A 7,512-nucleotide genomic window follows, 5' to 3' on the forward strand; every position below is an offset into this window, starting at 1 on the left:
TAAATAAATAAATAACTTCAGCCAAAGTTAAAGAGAGGTCTGAGAGAAGCACGGAAAATATCTAAGATGTTGCATTCTGCTGTGGATTGTTAAATCTCTTTACAAGTACTGTGTTGTGTGTTTTTTTTTTGTTAACTGCCTCCATTTGCAGTTATTAATTTCCTGCTAGTTTGCTCAAACATCTCTTCACATCAACAGGATCTGCAGAGTGAGATAATGCATCCAGATCAATGAAAATCCTGAACTATTCCTTTAAAGAAAAACAAAGCGCATTCTTTGATGCTTTTTGAGATTTTATTTTGAACTTAAAAGGTTTTGCATCTCAGACCAAGGTCTTTAACTTTAGAACAGCTGTCCTAAAAGCAATCAGATGCTAAAACACATTTGATCATATCATTGTTTTACTACAAAAACAATGTCATACTTTCACGTCATGCTGTACAGTTTGGTTTTATCCTATATTTTTCTTATTTTTCTTTTTGAAAGAAATCTTGTACTCTTTTTGTTTGCTGCTGTTTTTAAAGGAGCAACAATGCACTGCCTCCATGTCAGTTCACCACTGAGATATGTACTGTAGGTTCGTTTGGGGCTAAGATCCCATAGGTGCCCACAAGTTATATGAAAGTCAACTCCAGCTATAACATTTATCTTTGGAAAAATGTGATGGAAATATTTGTTTGGAGGGGTACAAAGAAATTCCTAAGAAAAATACAGAAAAGCAACTGACAGTTTAGACTGAATGTACTGACCAACCAGTGTGGGTACTACTGACTGAATTTTCATTTTGGGTGAAATAGTCAGGTGGTGGTTCTGAAGACAGTCCTGATGGACAATCAAGAGACTGAACCTAATGTGTTTCTAAAAATGTCCTCACAATGTTGCTTGTTTCCTACAATTTGAGGAGTTCTTCACACTACATTAATGTAGTATAACATTGTATGTTTTGATCCAATAACCACCAAGAAAATATACTTTACATTACCACTAACCATTTTCCAAAGCCTTCCAAAGTGTTTAGATTGCTTTCCTACCTTCCAGGCATATTGGTTTCTATTAATTTCAGAAAGCATATGAGACTTCAAACTAGCTTGATAAGCGTCCCCAGAATCAATTTTTTACTTTAATTAGTGTCAAGTTATTGTTGACTGACAATAAGGTCTATGTTTTAAAAACAAGTTTTTGGCAGCTGAGACTGTCAACCACGAAAGAGCATTAAAGGTGCAATTCTAATCCACCACACTTTTTAGTCAAATTCAGAGAATATCTCTTTGCTAGCTGAGTGTGCCATGAATATTAAATGTTTGTACAGAGCCCTGACATCATAAATGGGAAACAAACAAAGTAGCTCGGACAATGCCACACAATACTATTCAAGCCAATCAGCAACAGGGGGCGTTTGTGCTTGCTCTGTAGGAGTCCAACCAGTTGCACTCCAACCTCTGCTTTTGCAGGCTCCTCTACCTCTTCCACGTCCTAGCCTATGAGGTACGGAGCTACACCATAATAGTCATGAAACATTGATAACATCAGCGACGTAACCTTGTAAAATAAATGCGGCATGTATCACTGACGGTATAACTTACTGTTACTGTTGAATCTACTGACCATAATGTTATCAATACATAGCCTGTGCTACTCCTCGGCTTAGACTTTGGGTTAGATAAGTATCTGGCTTCTATTGAATTGCTTATTTTCATGCTTGCTACAAAAAACATATGCCACCTATTGTTTCATAGCAATAAAAATTGCTTCCTCTTATTGAGGTTAAACCTCATGCTGCAGACGCTCTGGATTCCGCAATGTTGCCTTGGCAATGTGCATCCATGAATTTGGGGGGTGGAGCTCCTGAAGGAGCACTGAAGCAAGGGGTGTATTTTTTTGGCTGATGAGTTCAAACATCAACAATCTTTCTCCAGAATCGCAGACCCCAACTCTAATGCACATGTTATCAGAAAATCACACCCGGGAAATGGATATTACGAAGGGATAATGTGAATTTCTGACACTTTTGATTTCAACCCACTCAAGTCTCAGGTGTGAGAGCATATTTTCAGGCAACTGCAATACAGATGAAAATGCAATAATTTTCAAATAAATAAAGCCAACTGTGCAGAACTATAGCGTTAATGAGCTCACACTTGTGAGATGCCAGAATCCAAAAAAACAAATAAGAACAGAAGAATTCTGAATAAAAAAGAAATCATAAACAATAATTAATACATGAATACATGTCAAAACAGACCAAATGAACTGCGTGGATATGGGTTTTTAAAAACGCATTAGCGTGAAAATAGGTTTCAACACAAGGTACTTCATGACTGTTCCTTTATTATGCAAGGTCAAGATCTAGGGAAATTACAGAGCTGAGAGTGTCTGAAATATTAACCTTTAATTGTGATGTCCAGATATCAAAATTTATGTCTGATATTTTATTTGAAAATATGGTGCAGTTTTATCTGCAGGGTGGCAAGGCAGGAGAATGGCTGAGGAAGTGTGTATAAAGGGGCTCAAACGACTACACAAACACACCAGCTCAATAGATATGCTACTTACTTGTTCCTCGATACACAAGGATTTGACCTCAGGGCTTTTAAAGTAGGATGTTCAAAGCTGTCCATGTAACGCTTCGCAAAGGTGCCCTTAAAAGCAGCTCCATCATTACCGTTTAATGTTTTGTGTTGAAGAGATACAAAGAGGTAGTGCCTGTGTGTGTGTGTGAGCACGCACCATATCTGTGTACAGTTTACAACACCTCAAGCGATGGGGAATACACACAAAGGCAGAAAGTGGGCTTGATATTGTGCTCAGTTCAAAGACAATGGTGTTCGGCGTAAACACGCACCCACAAAGAGCTTTGTTTTGGATAGTACATGGTAATTAGCAGCTGGCTAATTTATGGCCAGGGAAAATGTGGTTTTCATTGAAGAAAACAAAAAACACAACAGAAATAATAACAAAAAAGTGTATGTCGTAAAGGATATGATGCGAATTACTTAAGGCCACTGATAACAGTCACTGTGCAATTAATTGTAATTGTCTCTTCTTAGTTATGGAATGTCTCCTGTGCCCTGTTCTTTGCAACAGAATGTGTGGCTGTAATCAAGAACAATCATAGGATATTTTAAAGGCTGTTATGATAATTATAACTCACTACTGATTGAGGAAGAAGGGCAAGTTTGAGCAATGATTCCACATTTGACCTCTGTATCATGGGAATCTGGGCACTGTGTTCAGTCAGCTTCGTCTCAGAGATAATTTGCAGGGGTTGAATGAGTTTTAAGAACAGAAGTAATTAAGAGTGCGTCCAAATGATTTTAGCTCAGACACACACACACACACACACACACACACACACACAAACACCTAGGCCGTGTCTTTTCAATTCGTTGGCAATGTCAATCTGTCTGTGATACACTTTGGCCCAGACTAAAATATTTAAACAACTGTTGGATGGATTGCCTTGACATATTGCAGAGATATTCAAGGTGCCCAGAAGATGAATCCTAATAATTTTGGTGATTTCCTGACTTTTCCTCTAGAACCACCATGAGGTCAAAACTTTGGTTAATGACCAAATACATGCAAAACAAAATACTTTCCAGTCAATCTCAGCTTTACTTTGTGTTTAATTTTGAGAAGGTAATGTTAGCACGCTGACTTGCTAAACTTAGATAGTGAAAATGGTAAACATAATACCCGCTAAGTTTTAGCCATGATTAATGATTAATAGGGGTTCACATCCACCATTTCCACCATTTAAATCATTGATGTCGTAACCTGTATGTAGCATGTTAATGTTGTGTGGGTGGTACTAAAGTCAAACTACATAATATAGTGTTGGCTAGTATTTATTCAAACAATGTGGTTGTCCTCTTCTGGTTAGATTTGAGTGCTGCATTCAATTGAGTAGCAATAAATTAGACTTGAGAAATGGGTCTGCCTCTCTTTTCTCTCAAACCTGTCTGAAAGAAAATATTTTGTTAGCTTAGGTGACTTTGTGTCACAGACATTTGACATTTGAGTTCTTTTTTCTCTATATATGCTCTCTGTGCAGCGTAATTAGTCACCATAATGTCAAATATCACTGTTATGCTGACGATACACAACTTTATATCTCTATTCTGCTAGACCACCCCAATTCTTTACATGCTTTTATAGCTGTCCCACTAATATTAACATAAAAAGTCTACTACTACTACTAGTTGGTCCAAAAGCAGAAAGGCAGTGTGTGCTAGCCTGCAAGCAAATCAAAACAGATGTTACAGATCTGGGAGTTGTTCTGGATTCGCTAAGATTATTGCAACTCAGGTCTCCCAGTCTTTAAGGAAATTATAGATAATCAGAACGCTGCAGCCAGGATTTTAACTAATACTAAAAATTAAGATAAAAAGAAAATAGAGATCACATTACCCATCTGCTTGCATCAATGTACTGGCTACATGTAACTTTAAGAATTGATGTAATTCCCTCTAAGCACAGGAAGACACAAGTGGTTTTCTTGCAACTGGTTAATTTAAGTCCTCGCTCCAAATCCACAGGGAAAACTAATAACACAACATTGATGAGAAAAATATAGAAACGATGGTAGCTTAACATAAACAATAACATGCACAGCAATTGATTTTAAAGTCCTTTTATTGATTTAACAATAAACATAATCTAGCACCTTATATATCAGCGTCTGCCTCTCATTTTATGTCCCAAGAAGAACCTTGGGGAACAACTCTTAGATCTTCCACTGACTTTCTTTTAGAAGTTCCTAAAGTGTCCCACAAGAAATCTGGTGAAGCTGCTTTCAGTTTTCATGGCCCTAAGCTGTGAAACCCTCTCCCCTTGGATCTTAGAACAGCAAACTCCCTTGGTATTTTAAAAAGAAACTTTTAATTTGGGTTGACTTGTTGGTATCATTTTTAATGTGTTATATGTTAACTGTTTCTGTCGCCTTTGCTATTTATCATTGCTATTTTGTTTTTTTACCTATTGTTATTTTGATCTTATTTTGTTGAGCACTTTTGGCTGCACTTCTGAAAGAGCTGTCAGAAAACGTGATTTCCCTAAATGTCCTCTGTCTGGAGACACTGGGGTAATAAAAAAGTGTCAGTAGAATAATGGATGCAGCACATGCCGTAATGTAAGCCTGAGAAACAGTCGGTGCCAAATCTATTTGATCTCTCCATTTGAGAGAGAATTTTTTTTTCTCCTCAAGGTGGGATCAAACGCACAGCCTTCCAGGTGAGAGAGCCTTGTGCTTTACCAAATGAGCTAACTGAACACCATGTGAATGACTTCTAATATTTTGCCTTATATTCTCACCCACCATCTAACGGTTGAAAGTATTGCGCTAATGCAAAACTTATTTGCCGACCCCTGCTGTATATTATTACTACTTCTTCTTTTTTGAAAGTACGTATTCAACATAGTGATGAGTGTCTACACTGCCTGAATTCTACCAGAAGTAGAACAAGAAGAACGCAGTGACGAAATGCACTCTGTAGCGCTGTTTGTCCGTTTTCAGCTACTGTTGAAATGTTATGTAGATGTAAATGGGTCATTCTAAGGTAATAAAAACATAATGCTTCATTATGTTATGTCTTTATACACCACTGAAAACAAAGGCATATTGCATTTCTGTCAGTAGATCGTCAGAAATATTACACACTGGACAACTTGTCTTCATATGGTCATTTTGTTGCAAACAAAATTAAAGCTGGGGTAGGCAATTTAGGCTGTTTCAGAAGTATTTGTTGAAATTCTCTTTACATCCCAACAGCAATAACTAAATCAAGTGCTCTGACACAAGAAAAGTAATTTATTTAAAAAACTGAAATTCATTGATTGGAAATGTCAGTAAGAGCAGAAAATAATAATATCCAGCTTGTTGTTTACCATGTGCCATGTACCTTGTAAATGAAATATGAGGGGTTTTCATGTTAAAAGGTTTTGAAGAGCTGAAAACAAGCACATGAAAACACGCACACACTCTCTTTCAGACACAGTCCAGCTTTAACTTTTTTAATTACTTCCAGGTACCCCATGGACACTCCTCAGTACCCTGCTACCCCCCAACACCCCAAGTGAGCTGATTAACACTGGCTCATACCACCCACCAATCTGTTAAGTCACTTTGGCTCAATTAATACCTGTGGTGTGATTTGATAAAAGTGCGCAGGAGCAGAGTTAAAGAGCAAAGTGAAGCCTTAAAAAGTTGTTTTCTTTAATCAATTTCCAATTAAGAATTCATTCCTGTCTGCAGAACCACTGGTAATTGAGTCAGGGTGGAGGAAGTGAGGGCCTGAGAGGCGAAGCTGGTCCTTCAGGGGCTGTTCATTTCCATATAAATGAGCTGGTAAATGCACGCCTGATTTGACCAAAAGACGAAAACGAGTAATGACCACTTGCCTTTTTTACTTCAGGTTTATTTCTTATTTCAAAGCTGATAAAACTGTCTTAAAGAGTATGCAGAGTGCAGATGGTATATGTCTTATAACAAGCTGTTGTAGCGAAGAGCAGTTTCATCACCCCCAAGCAAACAAAAACCTTCAGTGGAAGAGATAGTGAGAGTCAAAATGAGCCTATAAGGACCCAACGACATTTCCTCGTGGTAACTATTCACTGAAATGAGTGTCAACACTTTCTCATTTCCTCATCTCTTTGCCTTTTTCAGGATATTTTAGGAAACAAACAGCTTGTGTGATTTAAATATTCAATAATTGAATATTGTGATACTTAACAACTAAACAGAAGATGAAATCACCAAATGTGATTTACTGGTGTTGCAGTGTGTTACTGGTAATTAGTGTTATTGATCCATTCATTCTTCACTGGATGGATAAATACAGCACATGGGCAGCATGTTAACAAAGACAACACACCGCCATTACAGCAACCACCAACAGATCTTTTACCATTTTACAGTATTATTCTGTGCCAATGATCACTTGTTTTACATAAATTGGAAATTAGTAAGGGAAACTACCAGCATCATTTGCCTTGTCAACTGCCATGTTATGCCTCATTTTGTGTTATAATGCAGCCAATCATACACAATTGGAGGTGACATTAACATCTTGCTGTTTCTATTGTTAAAAGGAATGCAAATTTTAAATAGACTGCAGGTCGCAGTTTAACACACTTCTCTGCCCTTCTTTTTCAGCAGTTACCCACCCAAAACCCTACGCAGAGTCGCAGTCTAACACACTTCTCTGCTCCTCCATTTCAGGAGTTACTTAGTGAAAATCCTATAGTGACGGTGTCTGCCCCCCGACCATCGAAATTATTTAAATCAAAGGTAAACAGAAGAGGAGCTGTGCATAAAAACCTCATAAAAATTAAAACCACAAGAGCAATAGTGCAAACGAATAGGAGAGTTAAATGTGGACTCTTAAACATCAGATCTCTCTCTTCTAAAGGTGTACTAGTAAATGAACTAATATCAGATTATGATATTGATTTGTTTGGTCTTACTGAAACCTGGCTGGGTGATGGAGAATATGTTAGCCTAAATGAATCCAC

The sequence above is a fragment of the Micropterus dolomieu genome, linkage group LG07, assembly GCF_021292245.1.
Source record: "Micropterus dolomieu isolate WLL.071019.BEF.003 ecotype Adirondacks linkage group LG07, ASM2129224v1, whole genome shotgun sequence".
In the NCBI taxonomy this organism is placed as follows: Eukaryota; Metazoa; Chordata; class Actinopteri; order Centrarchiformes; family Centrarchidae; genus Micropterus; species Micropterus dolomieu.